The following is a 23,763-nucleotide window of genomic DNA, read 5'->3' as shown; positions in this document are numbered from 1 at the left end:
TTGGAATACCTCACAGAAAAGGTAGTGTCAATTTCACTGGGTCCAAGTCAAAAAATGGAAGAAGAATTTGAAAACATTATTTGGAGACTTGTAGCTAGGAAGAATTCAGGATTCATTCTAAATCATATGATCTCTAAAGTCATCAGAAAACTGCTTTACAAGAAGAATTAAAGTGAAATAATAATTATGAATAACAAAAAGTCTTGGCCGTGGATAAAGAGACAATTGACAAAGAAAATTTGGATATTTCTGTGGCATTTAACAATTTACCGTAATGACCATAATTACTCTTGCTAACATAGGAATGTTCATACTTAAGAACACAGATTAATAACATGCTTATATACATAGAACCCCCAAAAGTTAAACACCATTTTACATTGATGACATTCCCTAGATAGTTTTTATATAAGTCAAATATGTTTCTCTTAGTTTTTCAGTGGTCCTTATTTAGATAGCTTGTTTGAGGTTAAAAAGACAATTTAGAAATTTTGATTTTAGAAAGTTTGTCAAATATTAAAGGTTTAAAACAACACATTTGTTACAAAACCTGACTATAGATTAGTTAAAGCCTATATGATCTAATCTTTATTTGGCCAAAATAATAATTTAACTTTTAAAAAGCAAAAAAGTAAAGCTTTTGTATGGAAAAAAATTGCACTTTTTTCATATTTTTTGTATAAAATTTGTTTCTCTTACATCTAGTATCTTTGATCATATATATTAACTATAATGTCAATTCTTAGTAGCTCTTTTATTTTTTTTTTTTAGAGGCAGAGTCTCACTTTGATGCTCTTGATACAGTGGTGTCACAGCTCACAGCAACCTCAAACTCTAGGGCTCAAGCTATTGTCTTGCCTCAGCCTCCCCAGTAGCTGGGACTACAGGCGGCCGCCACAACTCTCAGCTATTTTTAGAGATGGGGTCTTGCTCTTGCTCAGGCTGTTCTCAAACTCCTCAGCTCAGTCAATCCACTTGCCTTGGCCTCCCAGAGTACTAGGATTACAGGTGTGAGCCACCATATCCAACCAATAGCTCTTATTTTTGATGAAAAATTTAGGAAGTTAAAGTTAACTTTGAGCTATAGTCAGTTCCTAATTTATATTAGTACAGCTAAATATCTTTAGTTTTCTGTATCAAATAAAAGTATATACGTTAAAGTACATAAACTTAACGTTTAATAATTATGGTTTTAGTATTTTAACTTCTAAATAACTCAAATGTTTTATGATTATCTTATTTAACATAATATGACTTTCATATTTTAAATTACTTAAAATTTTATGAAATTACACCAGAGTTATCATCTATACTGTCTTCCCTGGGAGGGGGTCTTAAGTAGCCACCTGGCATCCATGCTGGTCATGAGGGACAGAGCTCATCACTGTCCCCAGTTCATGTTCAGGAGCACAGTTGAGGGCAGACACAAGGTGAGTGGAAGATCCGACCCTCCTAGAATAGCCAAGCGGCAAAGCAGGGAAGGGGAAGAACCGGCTGTATTAGGTTTTATTACAGGGCAGAATGAGAAAGTTCAATCAAATCACTGCATGAATCAAACCAGAAGTGGGTAGAAACCAACAGTAAAACTGGAGCAGCACGGGCAGCGAGAGTCACCACGCAGGCATTAGTGTAGCAAAGGGACATTTCATTTGAACTACATCTGTGATGCATCTTACAAGGGTACATGTGAAATTTACTAAATGTAGAATGCAAATGTCTTAACACAAAAACTAAGAAAATGCCGTGAAGGCTATGTTAACCCGTTTGATGAAAATATTTCAAATTGTATATAAAACCAGCACATAGTACCCCACCATTGCATTAATGTACACAGCTATGATTTAATAAAAAAAAAAAAAAAGAGAGAGAGAGAGAAATGTAAAAAAAAACAAAAAAAACAGCGTGGAGAGCACTTCCAAAAGGAGTTGCAGGTGGGTCCCTCTCACTGTGAGAAGAGAGGGAGACCCACACCGGGATGGGGAGGTCTCAGCGTTGTCTTCTCAGTCTGAAGTCACTGTGACTCTTTCACTGGTCTCTCTGCATCTCCAAGCGTCATTGTCCTTATGAATTGGCCATCGATTACTGTCCATTTCTGTTGGCCGTTGATAACCCAGTTTACCTCCTGCCCACATCCTTTTCCCTTTTCTCCCGGGAGCTGCTGAGTGCTAATCACGGGTTCCCGTGATGTCTCCACAGCCACACGGCTTCCTTACTCAGAAGACCAGGCCTTCCTCCCTCCCCAGGGACCCCTTTCTCTGTCTTCCTTCTCAGGAAGCAATAAACAATTTTTTAGGGGCAGAGATGGAAGGAAAGAGAAGAAAGAAGGAAAGAGTCAACTATAAATATTTCTCATGCATTGTTTTTGGGGGGCAATCCCTTAACTTTAAGTCATTAGAGAGACTATTAACAGATGATTACAGTGCCATCTTCACGTTTTGGAAGGTCTGCTGGACTCTCTGTTTGAATTGAATGTGCAAACTAGAGACCTAAGATTTTATTGTACCCAGTAAGCTTTAAATCATTTCAGGTTGGATTTCAAACATTTACAAGAATTTGTTATGGTTTTTTAGCATGTTACTCACTAGAATCTCCAGGGGTCGTGGATCAGTGGATCGGGGACCATTTCCTTCCTCAGAACTAAGGTTTTTATAACAGCACTTGTTGCTATGAGAGCATCCTCCCCAGGTGCCAAAACAGGAGCACCCTTACAGTGTAATGGACCATCTGAGTCCAACTAGGTCCCTCGCAAGCCCAGGGCCTACAAAGACAGGCCCGCCTGGTCTGGAGCAGAGGAAGCAACCTGGTGAGAAATGAAGGGAAGAAGTGGAGAAAATTAGAGTCTCTAAGATCTTTGTCCTAAAAGCAGGAGATCTTGGATCCTGGGGAGCTTACCTGAGCTTCCCCCAGCGACGTCGAGGGAGAGACAGAGATAGCAACGGGCTCGTGCAGACATCCCTGTGTTCACCTCCAATCACGTTGGGAGAAAGCTGGGGTTTACCCTTTGTCCTTTTCTGCTCTCCATTTTGTTAACTAAATTAAAAAAAAAAAGAAAGAAGGTTTATACTTGGGCAAAGGAGAGCTTCATTCCTCATAAAGAGAGCAGCCTGTAGGACAGCCATGTAAACCGGCTGGAAAGCAAAGCCCCTGCCAGAAGCCAGGCACACGAGCCTCAGAGGCAGAGACAAAAGGAACAGGCTTTCACACCAAGTCGGGCAGCCAAACCGACTCAGTCAACGGGCTACAGGAGGAGACGTGAATATTCATGACGGGAGGCAGAATGGCGGTTGCAGCTGAGCTTTATCTCTCCTAGGACTTTGTGGCTGAGAACTCAGTTTTTAGGGGTGTCTGGGGTCACCTGGCCAATAGGGGTTCATTCAGTTAGCAGCAGGCTTGGGATTTTCGTGTTCAAAATATCTGGAAGAGAAGAGTTCTGACACTTTTTTGTTTGTTTGTTTGTTTGATTTTTCTTTTTTTGAACTCCAGCAAACTGACACATAAGCCTACCCAGTGGCTAAAACAATGTCTTGGCCAAAACGTACTTCAGGAGCGTGACCACAGAGATTGTAAGACACAAAACCTGCACTTGGTGTTTGCAGGAGAAAAGGTGTCAGGCCCTGCCATAATTCCTCCACTTCTGAGGTGATGCAGGGGACAGGAGGACAGGGCAACATGGAGCTGGGCCACCCTCCCTGTACCTGTGCACCTTGGTCTGGGTCCCATCTCACAGCGTGCAAGGTCCTCAGACGGTCAAGCCTTTATTTCTCTTGTATGTGAAATTAGGACACTAAGAATTACTCCAAAGTGACGTTATGAAATCATGCTCTGAAGCATTTATGAGGATATTTGGCACAGAGCAGATGCTCAGAGAATTGTAGCTATTCATATTATTAGTGTTGCTATAAATATCATATTAATAAAATTGAACAATAATAATACCATGAAAAAGTCATAACATTAATAATATTTATCAAGGATGTTCATACATACTGCAGTTTCCCCCTATGCCATTTGTAGGACCAGAAAGGATGACACACTGCTGGCTCCTGCCTCAGTCCCTTGTTCTAGATGTGCTCATAACTGAAATGGCTACTCGAGAGGTTTGTCACTCCTAGCAAATCTGAATGTTCATGGAATATCCACAGGTGATTTGTATGACTTTGCCAATGTTCCCCAGTACGAGGCTGACCGGGTGTTGAGGCCCCAGAGAGGAAGTTTGAGGTAGACGTGCTCTTTTCTCTTACCAGCACAGCATATGTATTTGATGCCCACCTGGCAGGATTGCTTCTTACAGGCTAAATCCCTCAACAAAACTAAGTGTAAGGAGTGCTCCTATTATAGCTGATGTCATGGGTGAGGGTTAACAGGTGGACATGGGGTGTGGGTTAGTTAGTTGTGACTAACTGTGAAACGGGAGGGCCGAGGCACACTTAGCCTTAGACTCCCCGAGAGAGCTGTTCCCGCCCAGACTCTTACATCTGGGCCTTTCCTTAGATCTACTGAATTGGAATCTCCCAGGTTAGAATCTAGGTATGTGAGTTTTATCCAAGAATGTGCACCAAGCCCTCATGTTGTGCATTGGAGACAGAATCATTTTGATAAAGCAATGTGCTGTGTTCACCCCACTCACTGGTGTCAGAGCTCAAATTTATAAAGTGATGTGGCCTGTTCACCCCGCTAACTGGTGTCAGAGCTAGAAGTTAAACTGGCAGATTTTGACCCCCATTCTGAAGAAGTTTCCATAATACCATAGACTTGAAACAGCATAGAGCTCCAAGACGTGAGTCCCACAAGGGTATAACCTGGTGAACTTGAGTCTTCAGGGGGCAGTGGGCAGTGGTGAGAAAGAAAGGCCTGGGTAGGGCTCTGCTTCTCCCTTTTATGGGGAGAACCCCCCTTCCTGATGGTTTGGGTGACCGTGGCCATGTGGAAGTGCCCCCATGGGTGGCCAAGAAGAGGGCATGTTTCCTTAGGATGGCTGCTAAGCAGAGCCCCAGACACAGCCCTGCTGCCCTTTTAGACCTTCTGACAGGTTCAGGATATGGGGATATACCTGCAGTTATTTCCTGATTCCTAAAGCCGCAGGCTACGAAGGACAGAAAGGTCCTAAAGATACCGGCACGCGAGTGTTTACAGCAGCACAGTTCACAGGCCAAGATGTGGAAACAACATCAGTACCTGAGTGAAATGATAAAACGTGGTGTACACACTACTCAGCCATAAAAAACAGGGATTTAGTGTCTTTTATAACAATGTGGATGGAACTGGAGAACATTCTCCTAAATGAATTATTGTGAGAATGGACAACCCCCCGCCACGTGTACTCAGTACTAAATTGCAACTAATCGATCAACACTTACATGCACAGAGGGGAAGCAAAACTCAACGGAACTGGAGTAGGTGGGAAGGGAGAGGGGGGATGGGGTTAATTCACAAATGGTGCAATGCACACTTTCTGGGAGAAGAGCACACTTATAATTTGACTTAAAATACAGAAAAGCAAATTATGTAACCAAAATGTGTGTACCCCTGTAACATTCTGAAATAAAAATAAATAGGCTCTCCATGTATTCAGATACCCTAATTTTGCAGGTGAGGTTTCCAGTTCTGCGACTTATTCATCCCATAAGAGAATGACCGTGTCTCTGAGTGGCCCACTGCTCCTGGCAGTCACTGCACACAGGGAAGACTGGACAATACCCACTGCCCCTGAATCACGTCTCACTCTCTGTCTGTGAGGAGGGTTTCTGACAATGCTCCCTGGCATCAGCACCACCTGGGGGGCCTGTACTCCCCCTGAGACTGTCAGGCCTGTCCCCTGTTCTGTCTCATAAGCCCTGTGAGTAGAATTAGGGAAACTGGGCCACAGGTTATGGCTTGTACCCCAAAATCTGAGAGACCCTAAGTTAAGAGCTCAAATCTCTACAACATGTTGTTGCTCTCTTGAAGAACAGAAACGTGACATATAAGAAAGATTGATTTGACGGTGGCATCGGATCTTTCACTGAAGAATGATCAGTTGGGTGCCCACTATAACCAGCCACTATTCACCAGGCTGTCAGCAAGACAGCCTAGTTCCTACTATGGGGGAATGTCTGGACAGGCATGGGGCCCTGGAGAGCTGGAGCACAGATTAGTACCGGGTGGTGGGGATGTCCCAGCCAGTAGGGAATGGTGTCAGAGGAAAATGACGCTTAGCCATGTTCAGAGCTGGGCGTGGTGCTGTACACCTGTGGTCCCCACCACTCAGGAGGTGGAGGATCACTTCAGCCAAGAGTTCAAGATCGATGTGGGTAATATAGTGAGACACAATCTCAAAGAAAAAGGGGGGAAAAACAGATAAAGAACCCCAACTTCCATAAAGGCCAATATTTCCCCAGAAACGGTGGTCATAGAGCCACATTGCCATGGATAGAGAGAGCTTCTGGTTATTTATAAGAAAGTTGTTGGATGGTTCTGAAATGCTTTTGTTCTGAGGCTGGAGACCTGGCCAGATCTAATGGAGCTTTGACCTTTATGGAGCAAGAATGCAACCTCAAAAAATGTCAAATAAGGCATAACCGTGGAGAAAAGCATCAGTGGTTTCCAGGGGGTGGTGGGGTTGAGGGGTGCTGAGAGGAATGAAGAAATAAATATGGGTGGAGTGCTGAAGATTTAGGTCAGTGGAACTAGTCTGTGTGACACTACAGTGGTACGTACATGTCCTTAGACCTCTGTTCAAACACACAGACTGTACAACACTGAACGTGATGGGAAGCACAGGGTCTCTATGATGGTGCAGGGCCAGTGCAGGCTCATCAATCACAGCAGAGGTGGGGGGTATTGATAACAAGGGAGAGGGGACATAGAGGAGGAGGGAGTACTTTCTACTCAATTTTGCTCTGATCATAACACTTCTCTAAAAAAGTCTTTTAGCAACAAAAACATTAAATATTACTAAGCTGTGTTGTCTCATAGAGTATACCATCTATGATTTATCAAGAAACAAGTTTTGAGAAGCAAAGGCTACTAGACAGATGAGATGTCTGGGGAGGCTCTGGGGCCTCACCACTGAATCTAGAAAGTACAGAGAAGCACCTTCTCTCCCAAGCCTCTCACCACCACCACCAGGAAGGGGTAGGAGGGCTACTGGACCCTGCTTCCAGCTCTGATGTTCTAGGACAAGGCAAACTGCCGCTAAGAAAGGAAATTGGAATCTCACAGATTGCAAGAGCAGAGCAGTTTGTACAAAACCATAAAAATGTCCTTTTGGAATGTCACAGTCAAGCCTGTGCAAGAGCTTAGGGTCCCTAACTCAGCACACACAAAGTTGGTAAATTAGTGTAACAGGGGGCAGGTAATATCTGTTCTAGAGTCCCCAAAGAGGGGATTTGGATATTTGAGAAGAGGCTCTATACATACTAAAGTCAGCCCAGGAATATGTGAGCAGTGTCTACAGTGAGAAGGTTCCATGTCCAGCTACACATATCTGGTCCCAGACAGTTCAGGTGTGAGGGTGGACTCTGAGAAAGGGCTGCTGCTCCCTGGAAGGCGGCCTGCTGGCAAATGAGAACTAAGTGGCTAGCTCCTTCCCCATGCTCCCGCCTCTTGGGCTCTTGCTCACCAGCCTGTTGCCAGCTCTGGTCCTGGCAGGTGCCTGTCCCAGTGGGCTGGGCCACTGCAAAGCTGTTCCTGATCAAATCCCATGGTGGGCATAGTTAAGGAAGTTTAGCTTAATTTGAAATCAAAGCAGTGCTTTCTTCTCCTTCTTTAAAAAGCAATGCTGTGGAGAGATGAAAAGTATAATGAAGTTCATGTATGAGCCATTAAATAATTGAATATTTACCTCCTGGTTAAAAAGATATGCTGAGCCTCTGTGCAGTGGTCCTTTTATCCCATGACAGCACCATAACTGGAAGGGAGAGAGCTATACAAGGGCGCATGGGGAACTGTTGCTGCAACCCGAATGCCCACGAGAGGGGAGCAGGAGAAAGTGGGGAGGGCTGATTTGCATCTTTGACAGCCAGAAGGATAAAGGTTTATCTCCCAAAGCATAAGTTTGGGTGCTGGTGGCTTTTAAAATCTAGATGTCCACTGTTACTTCAAAACACTGCTGAGTATCCATAATTCCAAAAGCAATTTTCAGGAATCCAGAGTGGAATCTCAGCACTCTGGTCCCTACTCAGGGAAGCTGGCCAACAAACACCTCCACAGCCTCAAAACACACAACCACCATGACAAAGGAAGTTTCATCTCTCCACAGCATTGTTTTTTAAAGAAGAAGAAGTTGAAGGTAAGTCCACTCTGCTCACAGTGGCATCCACATGCACCTCCATGCTCTGACTGTCTATAAATAATCTGAGGGAGGGGCCTGGCCTACTTACCCCATTGTCATTACTGCTGGCATTTGTACCTGCTACTTGGGGACCCATGGTTTGACCACCATGAATGCTACCAGCAATGCCACACATGTTGCGGGGGGACTCGCCCACCTGGGCTTGCCACTGCTGGTGCCCATATACATTTCCCTGGGTCCCAGGGACCAGCATTCCCAGTCTGCAGCTGTCACCACAGTTGCCTGAGGAGCAGCTCATCAATTGTCCATGTCCCCACTAATGCCTCTGCACAATGTTCACTGCCAACTAAAGCCAACACCAAGGAGGACCTCACAGACACCACTGATGTTAATTATAGCTAAAGAAATCAGCTGTACCCACCCAGAATCAAAGAGAAAGCACCCTACCTAATCCACATTTTAGATATGTCTACAGAAAAAAAATGTCTTTCCTTATCCATGCCAATCCATAAACGTGGAAGAAAGACTGGTCAATCAGACATGCAGACACTGATGTGAAGACCAGAGAAACATGAAAAAGCAAGGAAACATGACACTGCCAGAGGAGCACCCTAACTTTCCCATAACAGATCCCAAAGATAAGGACCCCTATGAGAAACATGAAAAACAATTCAAAATATAATGTGAAAGAAACTCAGTGAGATACAGGATACAGATAAATGATACAAAACATCAGGGAGAAATGCACGATCAGAATGAGAAATTCAACAAAGAGGCAGATACCATTAAGAACCAAACAGAAAATCTGGAACTAAAGAATTTAACAACTGAAATAAAAAATACAATTGAAAACTTCAACAATAAGCTACAGCAAGCAGATAAAATACCTGAATTTGAAGAGAGAGAGGTCTTTTGAAATAAATCTGTCAGGCAAAAATATTAAAAAAAAAAAAAAGGAAGGAAGAATTAAAAGATTTAAGGTGCTTGTGTAGCACCTGGAGCACCACAGAGCAACCAAATATTTAAATGCTGGGTTTTCCAGGAGGAGAAAAGATGATCAAGGGTCTAGAAACCTTATTTAATAAAAAAAATATATATATATACTTAAAAATTTCCCAAGTTTTGCAAGAGATACAGATAAAGAAATCTCAAAGATTCCCCAGAATGATTCAACCAAAAAAAGTTTACTTGATGGCACACTATATTCAAAAATAGAGAATTCTAAAAACAGTAAAAGTGCCTATTTAATATTTTTGTTTGTGGATATTTTTATGAACCATTTAAAATCCTTGAGGTCTATTTGTTAAATATCTAGTCATTGCTTACTATCTTTGTCTATTTGAAAAACAGATTGCAAAGAATATTCATCAGACATGAATTTTACCTTTTCACACCCTCTCTTCAACTATCGCAAATTCCATCCCTCTTACATGGTTTCGCAGTTCCAGTGACTTCACCATCACTCCAACTTCCCTGAAAAACCTGCCTATTAAAGCAGACTCATTCTTTTGGTCAAGGATGGATGCCATTCCATCTTGGAGTTTCTCCTATTGAGCCTCCTGGACAGAATGGGGTATACCTTTCCATACTGTCCCATAATACTTTTCAAATGACTACATTGGTCCTGGGCATATGTTAATGAGTCAATGAGCCCCACCTCATAATAAACACCTAAGGAGAGGGCTCCTGTATTGTTTAAAAACATAATCCTATCTTCTGGATAAGAAAACTTCACATAGTAAAGTTGAGGGAGAGGACTGTCCTTTAAGAAGCTTCTCATCTTTCTTGAGACTAAGTCAAGGAGATACATGTAGTGGAGAAAGAGGGGGTGTTGGGTGAGCTCCTGAGACCACCATGAGAGGGGGTGTTGGATGAGCTGAGATCACCACAAGATAGGGTGTTGGGTGGTCTCCTAAGACTACCATATGAGAGGTGTTGGTCAGGTTTGGTGTCTTATTCATTCAATTAGAATAGAGTTGGGTACCCTTAGGTGGGGTTTGATTTGAAAGGCAGGAAGAAGAAAGGGCATGGGCTGCAGTGAGGAGGGTAGGGGTTTCTTGCAGGGCTCTGGAGACACTCACAGGAGCCCCTAGAATTCATGGATTCCCCTTCACACCATCACCCCACTGGCTCTTCCCCACTGCCTCTGCTTCTGAGAAAATGACCCCAAAGTGGAGTAAATACTCTGCTAACTCTATTTTGGAGAAGGAAAGATGGGAAAAGCTTCACACAAGAAGAGACAAAGCTGAGTTTGGTCTTGAAGGACAACCAGACGTCCCCTGTGCTGACAACGTGTTTGATGAGAGACGAGTAAAGGGCCACCATGGGCTGCCATTTGGGGATGGTGCTTTGTTCAATGTGGCCATGGTTAGTTTCTGCATTTATTCAACAGGTAGCATTTAAGTTATCACCAGAGTCTAGTACCGATATGGAAATGGTATCCGTTTCTGAAATGCCTTCCTCATAGGACTGATACCACAGAAGTTAGGTCACACTGGCACATGGCAGAGGGCTAAAGCAGGAGACACAGGATGGGGCTACAGGGGTCAAGGCTGGGGACATTCTCGTGCTATCCTGAGCACCTCTTTCACCCTTGTAAGGAGGGCTTGGGAAGTCAATACAGATGTTTCAACTAGAGGCTTGTATGAGCTATACTCATGTTTAGAAAAATCCGTCTGAGGCAGTGCAGAGCCCAGAAGAGAGGGAAGACTTTGACTTGTACTTAGAATAGGATTGGCTCAAGTTGGAGGGCAGAAAGGAAACAGGTCTTGCAAAGCTAGAGGACTAGATCACAAGGTATGCACTCCCCTACACACACACATGCACACATGTACACACACATGCACATACTTACACACACATGCATACACGTGCACACAAACACACATGGGTACACACATCCACATGCACACTCACACACCCCAGTAGGACTGTGCAGTGCCTCTCAGCTTAGATAACACTGCACAAACTTTCTTCCTTCCTCTACTACCACATCTGGGGGGTGAGGGGGAGGGGCACGGGTGAACACAGAAATACTGAGAAAAACAACACAGCAGCATTTGCCCCAGTCTGGAGCGAGGCCCCTGCCCTGGGAGCCAGAGGGAAATGTAGAGGTCTAACTGGAGGGGCTATTCCGCTGGCTGGGACTGTGGTGCCAGGTCCCACCCCTAAGTGAGGTGCAGAATGTGCTGGGAGGTGTTTCTTAAATACCCAGGAGGTAGAACAAGGCTCCTGCCAGAGCCCAGGCTGAAACAAACAGCATCCCTTGTGGTACTGAATCTCAGACAAGTCACTCATTTCCCTAAGTGTCAGGCCCCTCATCTATTATGAGGAAAATAAAAGTACCTACTTCAGGAGGCTCTTTGACAATTAGAACCCCTTGTAAAGCAGACGGCATCCAGAATATATAATACATCATAAAGGACGACCAGCTTCTACTACTACCATCGCTATCACCACTATGACCATTGCTAATACTGTCAGCTACCAATGCTAAAACCGCATTGAGAAGCCCGCATCAGCGTTCCTCCCAGCCCCTCCTCTCTCCCTCTCCAAATGGCTCCCTTCACCCCCCACCAGGAAAATCCCTTCAGCTTGAGTTTTTCAAGTGTCCCCTCTCTCCCCAGATCCCAATGTCCTGCCTGTGGCCAGGAATTTCCCATACTTTTTCACTGTCCTCCTGCCTTCCCACCCCACCCTAGAATGGATGAGAGCAGGTGCAAGGGTGAGGACAAGAAAGGACACAGGGACGGTGTCACTTTAGAGTAACTGGTAAATGTGCTCATAACTACTCTGAGGTTCAGGTTTGCATTCAACTGCACAGGTACACGATCTAATTTGATCTTCCCAGCTCTGTGACATACTTATTAATATTATTATGCCCATTACTGGACAGATAACTGTTGGGTTTGTGTAGCCAGTAATGAAATTATAGGTGATTGAGGAAATCAGCACCGTGACCCATCTTTGGCCACACGGCTGGGAAGAGACGAGGCCAGAATGAGAACCCAGGTCTCGTGCCCTCCTGAGTCTCCACATCTAAAGGTGAGCCCCATCCCACTGGAAAGAAAGGCAGAAATCAAGATTAGAAAAGGTAGCCTTCATTCTCCCTCCTCTCTTTCCACGGAGATTGGAGCTAGAGAAACACATGGTGTGGGAATTTCAGGCCAGGGGTGCACACACCCACCTATAAAAGAAACAGCAGAGAACCCGGCTCTGCCACTTTGGGGACCAAGCCACAGTCCCTGGACACACAAAGCCTCTCCCAAGAGCAGCTCCCACAGTGACCCCAGATACGCATTTAAAGACAGCAACTGTGTATGATTCACTTTAGAAACAAAGTGTTTGTTACCTGACTGCAAATTCAATAGTTCCGCGGGATAGTGTGACATAGTTCCCTGGTACCCCTGAAGCCAAAGGCTGAAGGCCAGGCAATGAAAAAAGGACTCTGAAAGGGCCATATGAGCATTGCTTATACAAAAAATACTGTGCACAGGCTGGGGAGGCCTAGGGTCTTGCTAAAGCTATAAGCTCAGGAGGCAGCTGAACTCACTTTGAATCCGGGTCTACCAGAGCTAAATCTGTCACTGTCGCTGGGTGCTGAGAGTAAGAAAAGTCTCCACACACAAATCTGCCATGCAAATTAAAACGATGGGGTGAGCAGGTGAATGAGCACATGGTTTTGCACACCCCAAATGCTCAAAAAGTGCCCATTATTACTGTTGCACTGATAGAATACTCTGACGTGTGAATCAGAGCATTCAGATTTTATTTGGTCTTCGGATTAAATACTCTGATATCTGAGATCATATAAAATTTCACAGAAAGGAAGCTGAAGCCCAAAGAAATTTCACAATTTGCCTAAAAACACACAACATCCATGCAGCACAATTATGAGTTAACAAGGGCCCCCGTATTTCTCCCTATACCAGCTGTCTATTGTAAAAAACCAAACACTTTTAAGAGCCAAGAAAACATCACGCTTAATAAAGATATTCTATGAAGAGCCCGTGAAAGCAAGGTTAACCCTCAGTGTTTAGTGGAAGCATTATAATTTTCAATGTTATCATCTTATGATTGCATAATTAAGCAAATGGGTTCACTACAAGCAAGAGTAAGGTGCTAATCCAATTCCCGCCTGTAACTTCTTTTCAAGCTTGTTTACCTGGGAAGTCATGTGTAACTAAAGAAAATTCCCACAGCCAGTGGGAGGAGACTGGGAGGGAAGGGGGTTCAGTGCATGTCGCATTTCTCCAAACTCACTCCAAAATCTCCAGGCCCGTGAGGTTTAATTACTGTGCGCAGCCTACTGTTGCGGGGTGGGGGGTTAGGGTCGGGGAGGGGAGGAGAGGGGCCAGGGAGCTGGGGTGGGGGCTGCAGTTTGACAGATTCTCACCCCCCACCCACAATAGGAACAAAGAGGGGCCAAGCACCCATGCCTGGAGTCTGCATTCAATTTGGAATTTGAAATGGAACCTTCACCTTTTCCAGCAAATTCTGTGTATTCGAAAGATTTAACTTTCTCTTCACCCCCTCCTGGCCAAGCAGGAAGAAGAATTGTAGGCCTTATTGTATCAGAGTGTGAGCTGGAAACCCCTTCTGAACCTAGCAATTGGTTTTTGTTTTGTGACCAGCTACAGGCACAAAAAGGGGCCTACCCCCACCCCCGGTATTCAATTAACCCCGTGTGTGACAGGCAGGGGATTGGGAGTTGTTCAGGCCCCATTCATAAGATTCCAGAGGGGGGCTTTCTTAAAGGATTCTTCTTAACAAAGGTTGCCAAACTCAGTAGCTTTTTTGTTGTTGTTGCCTGGCTCTGGCCTATTGTTACCTCCAGAGCAACCTTTTCCACTTAATTGGGGCTTTAGAATCTGTGGCTATTGTATCTGTATATAAGAAACACTCTGCTTAGGTGCCCTGTGAGTTTATGAATATAAGCATCTCGCCTTAGTGATTCCAAGGCTGTTTAACTATGTATTTGCGTCCACTGATGTAGGTTACACTGATAAAAATAATGTTCATAAAATACAGAGCACAGCCATAATGAGCTCCTATGCATGGAGCACCTATCACGCATCAGGCTCTGTGACCCGTGTTGTGTGCGCTCGTTTCTAACGTCACAGTTAACTCTGTGTGTTATGTGCAGGACTCTGGTGCTGGGGAAGAAAGAGGCCCCATCACACCACAGTCAAGGCTGATGCCCGGCACTGGACCCTCTCAACCGCCTGGCCACTTCTGCTCCTGCCCCATTATCAGCTCCTCTGTTTGAATTCTCCAACTAGATTGGAAACCCCGACTATAAATGGAAAAGAGATTAAAATATCTCTATGAGTACAGTTAAATGTGCCGATGCCTAGGGGAACAGGTAGAAAATATAAAAGTGTGAGTGAATTGGGCCTAGTGCCAGACAACAGGGAATGGTGAGGTCTGCGGAACAGCAGAGAGGACACACCTCTCAAAGATGTTCATGTTCACATAGATTGTATTTTTTTATCTTAACCATCATCAAGCCAACCTCAGAAAATAGTTGTGTACCCTAGATTGGGGACTATGCCTTCCAGAGGGAAAGATTTGTCCTCTGTGGATGGCGCCAAGTAGAAGTCACAAACTTGTAGCTTGCAATCCACATTCCTTCCACGGACGCAGAGCTTATTTTGGCCTGGACGGGGCTGTACAAGTCAGGGGCTATCTTGAGCTTGGGGTCTCTGGCTTTTCCCAAGACTCCAGAATAGAGCCCATCTTTGGCCCTGGTAACCAGGAGTATCCTAGTCTCTGGGACAGACACACACTGCTCCACTGAATCTGGCCCGGGTCACTCTTCCAGGTCAGCGGCTAGGCTGGGGCCACCTGAGTTTGCCATGGCTATGCCAAAGGGACCAAGCTTCCTGGGAACCACGTTTCCCTGATCAGGTCCAGGATGGAAGGAGGTCTCCCTTAGACTGTCACCCAAATATGTGCATACACAGAACCCACACCCTGAGCGTGGCAGACAGGTGTTCGTGTAGCCAGTACAGCATGGTGACCCAAGGACATCCACTCGTCCAGTGACAAATTTTATCCACTCACAAAAAAGATAACAGTTACAGGGGCAAAGGAAGGTGTTGTTCCAGTCCTTCTGTTTACGCTGAGCACCGAGGGACAGGCACAAGCATCTCACCCATCTATGTCGGGCAGCACATAGCTAAGTAGCCTGTACCTACGTAGAAGTGGCTTTTGTCACACGTTTAAATAAAACAGAGGAAAAGGGAAAGTCGTTCTTACAGAACTTGCACAGCTGTGCAGGAGCTCCCTTCCATATGTCATGGAAATCAAGCTTTTGTCCAGGGTCAGGGGAGTATGAACCCCCTTACCCTCCCCATTCCCCTTCTGTGAGCAAAATAAGGTCTCAGACATGGGGGCTTTAACGTGTGTTAGCCACTTAACCAACATCTGAACAACTAAATTGAATCTGGACTATTTTATACCATTTTACCAAGTACAACATTTATGTTGCAGTTGAAATGCTACAAATAATTAGAACTTAGCCTTTGAACAATCTTACCTCTTAGAAAAATGGCCCAAAGCCACAAACTAAGAAAATAAAGAATAATAAGGTATAAAATAAAATAAATAGGTAAAACTTCTTTGTATTAGTTGAAGTGCTATCTAAAAAACACTTTAACTTTCTCTCGAACTCTCTAAATCCTCTCCAAATCCCACAGCTTTTCATTTGCATATATATAAAACCAGCTCCCTTAATCCCATTTCTAGTTCTCTAGGATGGAAGAAAAGCCAGCACACTGAGAAACGTCGCCATTATAGGGAAATTACTGATAGTCAAAGGAAAAGGGCTGATAACTGCCAGAAAAAAAAAAAAAAATTAAAAACCACCAAAACTAAAAGCCTGATAACCTAGGGTTCTTTAAAATAGAAAAGTTCACTGCTGAACCTGAAAATACCATTGCATTATGTCACAATTTATGTTGTTTGCTCTTCTTAAGAAGAAAGAACCTTATACGATATGTTTTAAGGGGTCTGTATACAAAATGGTCAGAGCATTCAAAAGTTAAAATATTTAACACATAAATGCTCAGCCTTCTGGGCAACTTGCATTCCCACAGCAACTTATTATTTCCTGAGGACCTCAAATGCTTGACACTGTTTTAGTTGTTAAATCAGTTTTGTCAATAAAGCGATGAAAATTGTGTAAAAACTGGTGTGACACAGAAGTCCAGATTAAACACATCACAGCCTGGACTGTATCTCCAAGCTGCCGCCTCTGCCATGGCTCTGCCTGCAGCCACATCTCAGCAGCGAGTGTGGACCTGGGTTTGCAGGCTGTGCCTCCTGCACCCCTCTCTTCTCATCCTGGTCCTCCCCATGGACCTCCACTGCCACCTGGAATGAGTCAGGACTTCAGCGTAAATGGGCAGAGAGCCAGCCTCACACGGGCCCCTCCTGATGAGATCGCTTTGCTTTGGCACCGTCCTCTCTGGAGTCTTGTGTGTCCAGAACAGAAGGGGCTTTTCCCTTCTCACCAAATCCTTAAATCTATTCTAGAGGCGAACACTGATTTGGGGACAGATGTGGAAACCAAGGATCAGAGGCACTTTCTTACTTTCTCCAGGGCCCGGAGCTTGTGCACTGCACGCCCAGAAGCCGAAAGCAGGTCATCGGACCCTAGTCCTAGGGACCGCAAAACTCAGTAATGTTAGACATAATTTTGTATCTATGTCTGAATGTGAGGAGGAAATAAGACGATGCCCAGCACAAGAAGCTGTATTCAGCACCAATGGCTGTTTCAGAACTCTCTAGAACAGGGGTCAGCAGACCTGCTTTACAGAGGGCCCAGTGGTCAGTGTGAGGTTTTGAGGCGACATGGTTCCTGTTGTGATCACTCACCTCTTTCCGCCACAAACCCCAAAGCAGCCACAGCTGACACCTAAACAGAGGGGCCTGCTCATGTTCTGGGGAAAGAGTAGCTACAACAGGCTGTGCTCAGCCTTGGCCTGCCCGACTCTAGAGTCTGCTTTCCCCACCGCGGAGTGGGAGAGACTGGGTGGCTTCCTGTCTTCTACATCAGAGCTGGACCGGAGAGTGAGGCTCCACTCACAGACCAGTTGAGTGTCAGGGGACGTCCTGTACAGGTTTCTCTGTGTCACTCAAATTTTCCTTCCCAAACGTGAGCTGCCTGTGCTGTCCACTGCTGGGTTTAAACACAATGCAAACTACTCAATACAGATACCAGCAGGGGCACAGGCTCTGCAGGATGGTTGGTGGGGGGACAGCCCCACATGGTGTGGAGAGGCTGTGACAGCCTTGCCAGGGTAGGACTGGAGCCATCTAAAACAGCCCAGAATGCTGAGCCCAGACAGGGTCAAAGTGAAGATGCTTCCCTTGGGGACGGTGTGAACGCAGGTGAGCCCCTGTGGGAGGGGACAGGCATCCTAAATCAGCCAGAGGAGGGAGCTGCAACGTGTGTGCACAGCGTGCGTAACTCCTCCTTAAAATATGGATTTGAGGCAGGGAATGGCAAAAATGGGGTTTGAAAGGCGAGTGAGGGCCTTGTACACCATGCAAAGGTCTGCGATTCTATCTCAGCAGGGAAACCCACTGCCAGGCATCACCTTGGAGCTTCACATGGCCATCATCCCTGAGCTCCAAGACCAGGGTGCTTAAAGCCCCAGGGAGGGCCCTCCTGTCAGTGCCAGGACTGCAGCCTGGCTTCCCCAGCACACGCGTCAGGGATCCCTCTCTCCTGTCCCTGGGGGTCCTTCCAGGACAGACCCTCTCCCCTGATGCAGTTGTATCATCAGCTTTCCTGAGTTCCTGCCAGGCCCGACTGCTCAGTGGCCAATACCCTGTGCCAGGCTAATTAAAGTAACCTGGCCCTGGTAGCTGAGGACTGAGCCAACGGGACAGCTTGGGCACCTCATCCTTTATCCTCCTGGGGAGAAGAATGTTCTGTCCTGTGATGACCAGTGGGTCCACCCTGGGCTCAGATCACAATCATCTAGGAATAAGAAAGGAGCCTGGGCATGTCCCAAACCAATTTCATCAGAGCTTTGACAAATTACCCAGCATCAGTATGGCTCGGGCCAGTCCCCCTGCCACCAAGGTGCCATGCTCCATGCCAGGGAGGCAGCCAGCTCCCAGGCCAGGGCCCTCTGTCTGCCTATGCCTGATCTGCCTTATCCCAGACAGACACGTGGAGGGCAAGACCAGAGCTGCTCTGACTTCACGGTGCATACCAGTCACTTCGGGCTGGGGAGGGAGGGTGCGGTGCCTGAGAATCTGCATTTCCAACAAGGGGGAAGCTGCTGTTGCTGGCTGTGGACCAACCTGTGGAAGCTCAGACTGAAGCCCACCCACCTCAGTGCCATGTTACAGAGCCCCCCAAAGTATTGGCTCTTAGAAGCCCAGTCGCAGGCAAACCTCACCCTCCAAGCTCATGGCTGGGGAGTCACTACTTGCAAGGCAGATTCAGTTTTGCTGCAGGCCTTGATATTAAAAGATGATTTTCTCTGCCTTGTTAACTCAGACAGACCTCTTATTCACAGGAGCCTGTGTCTTCTCTCTTGCCAGAACCCCTGCTGCCTTTGGTGCTGGGTGCAGGCCCTGAGCTGATGGGGAGGGGGGTGTAGGGGTAAGTTGGATCTGCAGAGTGAGGGGATGTAACAGCAGAGGAAGACCAATCAGTGGGGTAGCACAGGAGCTCTGCAGCTGGGAGATGCTTCCCAGCTCTGCAGAGGAAGACCTGCTAATTAAGATGGGCCCTAATTATTCTGGCAGCAGAAATTTCATCCTCAGTGCCACTCACATTCCGAGGATAGCTGGGGCCCCGTAGGCTCTCCGAGGCGTCCTCCACTGCTGGAGTGGGGCGTGGTAGGCAAAGATGGGGCAGGAGGGGGTGTCCCATCCCCGTTCTGCTCCCCAGGGGCTGTGGGATGCTGGGCCTCATCTGTAAATGACAAGTCCCGCCACCTCTATGATAATGACAGATGCGAGATGTGGAAGGAAGCTCTTTCTTGGTAGCAGGCCATCTGTGTGCTTGCTGGGTTTTCTGAATCTGAATTTCTTTCACTTGTGAACAGAGTAAACCCTGGCTGGTAAGTTTTCACGTATGCTAAAATTTGTAGGGATTACCTTGTGTTCTTTCTCTTCCGTAAACGTGTCTCAATTCTGCTGTCTCCTCCACAGCCTCACCCATCACTCCTGGGTCTATGGATTTATCTCTGGACACGGCCACGCTGCCAGGCCTTGCACATCCTGCCTATCCCTTCCCAGTACCGTCCTTACACTGTCCTGCCCTTCCTGGCTCCACCTACGTGTGTCCGTGAGAGCCCAATGTGATCGTTCCAAAACCTGAATGAGGGTGTGTCACTGCCCGGGAGCTTCCAAGAACACTTCCCATGAGACACAAGCTTGTACATCCATCCAGCCCTGCATCTCCCTGACCTCGGTCTGGGCCCCACTCAGCCTTGGCCATGCTGAGTTGGCCTTCCTCCTGCTCCTCAGAGAGCCTGAACTCCTGACCACAGGACCTTTGCACCAGCCCTCCCCAGTGGCTTGGGTTGTTCTCGCTCCTGGCGCTGCTTCTCATCCAGGTTCCACTGGTGCTGACCTTCTAAGCAGCCAGTCCTGACAACTTAGTCCCACATCTCTCCTGTCCAGGCCTCAGCGGAGCTCTCCACCCAGATGCTCATTTATCTCCATCTGCCTGCGTTCATTTTTATTTGTGTCTTGGTCTGATTTCCTGATGGACCTCTCCTGTCTCCTAGATGTGTCCCCTGAGAGCACAGTGCCTGTGTTCTCCACCTGTCCCCAGCAAGGACAGCTGTGCCAGACACAGCTGGACACACAGATGAGCAGTGGGGACTTAAGGAGTGAAAATGTGGAGGCAGCTGCTCCCCCCACTGTGGCCCTACCATGAAGAATATACACCATCAAAATACTCTCCATCTTTGCCAAGTTTAGAACATTCATTTTGCTGCCGCCCTCTGGTAGCCAATCTGCCGCTCAGCCACCCCTCTAAGGACACCTTCCACTGGGGGGTTAGCAGCAACCCAGAGGTGGGACATTGTACTAGTTTAAATACGTCTCTTTTTTAATCACCGGTTTTTAATGCCACCAAAAAGAAAGAAAAATAAATCCCTTTTGCATCTCTCACAGATGTATGAAAACAAATGCATCAGGTGAATAAATTAACTTGGGTAACTGTGGTACGGACTAGAATTGGAAAACTGAAACCTTGTCCCGGCTCTGCTGGAGACACACAGGCGCAGGACCAGATGCCTTCACCCTGCATGACGCCCTCTGCTGGGGCCCACAGCACCCGTGTCCCTGACCCCTGCACTGTCACCTTTCTGAGGCCCCCGATGCTACCTACCATCTGGGCTCCAGGTCTCTGCTCTGGTGCCCCAGGGGTTGTCATCCACAAGGGTTATAGTTGTGCTTTAGAAGACCATGAAGCTCTTAGCAGCCTCCTGATCTTTCCCTAGGGGGCAGGTGCTCCCTCATTCTCCCTCCGTGTGCCAGGAGCCATGCTAGACTCTGGGAGCATCAGGATGTGGACGCCATGGCCTCCATCCTCAAGGAGCACAGATTTGGGGTGAGGGGTAAATATGATAATTACGATACAATATTATATTCACAGAAATGCCACCAGGCATTTTTCAGGGCAAGAAGAGAAACACCGCAGTGAGCTGGAGGAGGCCTTGTGGAGGACATGGCAGATGAGCTTGGTCTTACACAATGGGCACAGGTCACAAGGCCTCTGGAGGGGTTTCCGGCAGAGCAGAGGCGTGATGAGGAGGAAGATGCAGGGCGGAGATTCAGTAAAGCATGGGGGGAGGGGGCCTCTGGAAATGAGGCAGAAGAGAGCTCAAAGCAGGAGAAAGGAGGTTGGGGACTCAAGTATCCACCGAGCACACATCCCCGGAGAAAGCTGAAACCCAGCCCCAGGTAGCGTGGGAGGCCGTGTGGGGTTCACCCAGGGGAGTATCAGGGTCGCATTTGACTTTCAAAGAGGGCAGGGAAGGGTGCAATGGGGGAATCTCCTGGATATGGAAACAAGAGTACATGACGCCGGTGAGCGCGACTTTCCTCCTGATGCCAGACCCTACCCCATGGGCTGGTCATCTGGGAGGTCGGCCCGGTGTGGGCATGGCTTACAGTCACCACACCCCACACCTGTGTGGCCATTGTGGCAGGGCTTCAGCCAGACTGTCCTGAACATGCCCTCCTTCCAAAGCCTGAGCTTACTCCCTGTCTCCCCATCCTCAGACCTGTGCTGAGGTCTCACATAACCCAAAGCCAAGGCCACCAGGACCCCCACGGGGTGCCCACCAGTAGCCTCAGAGTTGTTCATCATCACCCAGCACATCACCCTGTGCATTAAGCAGAGGCTCTGAATGGCCAGCTGGCCTCACTGTGATTGAAACCTAGATCACACAGTCTTTCCAAGTGTATATCTTTATTTTTTGTCCCCTTTTCTGTCCCACAGCACTGTGAGTTAATGGGCAGTTTCTTGGCTTATCAAACATTTGGCCCTGTGCCAAAGACTCAGCGAGTAAAGGTTACAAGGCTACAATTCTTCCCCTGAGGAGCTTGAACCTGCCACCACAAATGAGTAAGTCACCATTTTTCCCCATGCAGGAGGGAAATGCAGAGGTTATGTTATTTTCCTTCACACTACAAGTTGTCCTGGTATCCCTAAGACAGGTTTTGGACTATAATTTGGCACTCCAGACCTCGGCAGTAGCTCATCGCCACGGAATCTGAAAGCACTGAGACAAACATCCCTGGGGGACGTGCAGATCAGACCCGGTTCTGCTGCCCACACGGCCAAGAGTCACAGCCAGAGCTCAGCAGCTGGGTCCTCTTTGAAATCCTCCCCCTGATTTTAGAAGGAGCTTTGTGACCCAAGTGCCCCACCAGCCTCACTTTTGCTTTTTAAATAAGGAAGCAAGGGACTAGTAAAACATGCTGAGCGATCCACCTGCCAGGCAGCAGATACGCCCCTGCAGACTGGCTTCTCCTCCCACACACAGCAGAGACCTGCCCCAGACCACCAGCTCGCGATCCCCCAGCCTCCTCTCACTCACCTGGACAGGGCTCCCTTTGTCAGCACCGGGGTGTTCTGAGCTTCCAGCGTGGCTTGTCTGGGAGGCACCATGCGGCTCACAGTCTCCCTTGGTGAGGCAGATGTCAGAGCATCACTGGGACTGCAGAAGGAAGCCCATGTTTGGGGACCCTCTGCAGGGCTGCCAGGGAACTTGGCACTGCCTGGCGTCACAGTCGTGGCCAGCTCCATCCAGACTGCTGACCTGGCACCGGCGCAGTGTGGTATAACTCGCTCGCAGGAGGAAGCATTAACTGTCTCTTCCCCGAGCTCCGAGCCTCCAGTCTCTCTCAGCTGGTCTTCCTGCGATGCCACTCTCCTGGTGCCCCAGGCTACTCCCTGTCAAGGTTGCAGCCATCCAGGGCTTCACAACACAACTCCTACAAAGCATGCCAGCCAAGAGTTCATCATTTTCAGCAAAGTGATTATAATCCCAAGGCTTCTGTTTAAGTCTTTCTCTGAAACCAATGAAAATATCTTTATACATGAGATATTTATGAGGAAACTAGTGTTTTTCCATAAATACTTATCAATCAAAGTCATTTTATTAAAAAATAAATGCCCACCCTTCCTTCATTCCTGCATAACATGCTGTTCTCATTTAATTTATACGACTTTAAAACTCCATATGGAAAGGATATGACTGACTGGGGAAACATGAATATTAAAAAAGTGTAACAATGTAAGGAATTAATAATGTGCATTAGAATATGGATTAGGTGATCGGAGGAAGGCGAGAGACAGTGAGAGGAGCACGGAACGGAGGCTGAGGAAACCTGTGTTCCAGTCCGGAAATCACACTAAGGTCACTGCACACAGATTTGTGCAAGCTGCCTGGTTCCCGGGCAGTACTATCTCTGTGAGTTTGTGTGCAGTAGGCTGGGTGACTGCCCTCATCCTTCCCAGCACCACTGCTCTAATATTATTTTCTTCTTTTCTTAAGCTAAAACATACGTGGTCTGACAATTAACTTTGTGACTAATCCTAGAAAAGTGCTATAAACCTCACTGCTGAATATCACCATGGTCCCCTTCTAAGCATTCCCCTTGGGAAGCTGTGCACAGATGCCAGCGCCCTGGGAGCAATTTTGCAACTCTATCTCTGGAGTGGTCATAAAAGCTGACACTGTATTACCCTTGGTATCCTGAATATCATCAAAATAGCTTTCTTTCAATATTTACTTTATCTTTGGGTAAAGAAAGAAGCTGTTGGGATTCAGACCAGATGTGTGGGGAGGGTGTTCCAGTACAGTTATTTGTTTACTGGCTAAAAACTCCCTCACAGACAGTGTCACGTGAGCTGGCCCATTGTTGTGATGCAAGAGCCATGAGTTCATGAGTTCAGGTCATTTCTGTCTTTTTGACAGAGTTTTTCAGCACTTCCAAATAGT

General features: G+C 46.8%; 1 long non-coding RNA gene across 1 annotated transcript in view; it reads right to left on the bottom strand.

Annotated features, from left to right (window-relative positions):
- LOC128583945 (uncharacterized) overlaps window positions 1-22,560 on the bottom strand; it is a 50,215-nt gene extending 27,655 nt beyond the window's left edge. The window contains exons 1-2 of the long non-coding RNA XR_008379595.1: window positions 22,357-22,560; window positions 2,893-3,030 (exon numbers count right to left, since the gene is read on the bottom strand). This is a non-coding gene — a long non-coding RNA (uncharacterized LOC128583945). The remainder of the gene's footprint in view (window positions 1-2,892; window positions 3,031-22,356) is intronic.
- Between the last annotated feature and the right edge of the window lie 1,203 nt (window positions 22,561-23,763).

Source organism: Nycticebus coucang, chromosome 4 (assembly GCF_027406575.1).
Source record: "Nycticebus coucang isolate mNycCou1 chromosome 4, mNycCou1.pri, whole genome shotgun sequence".
Lineage (NCBI taxonomy): Eukaryota > Metazoa > Chordata > Mammalia > Primates > Lorisidae > Nycticebus > Nycticebus coucang.
The sequence above is the reverse complement of the archived record's forward strand: the minus strand, read 5'-3'. Positions and strand labels throughout refer to the sequence as shown.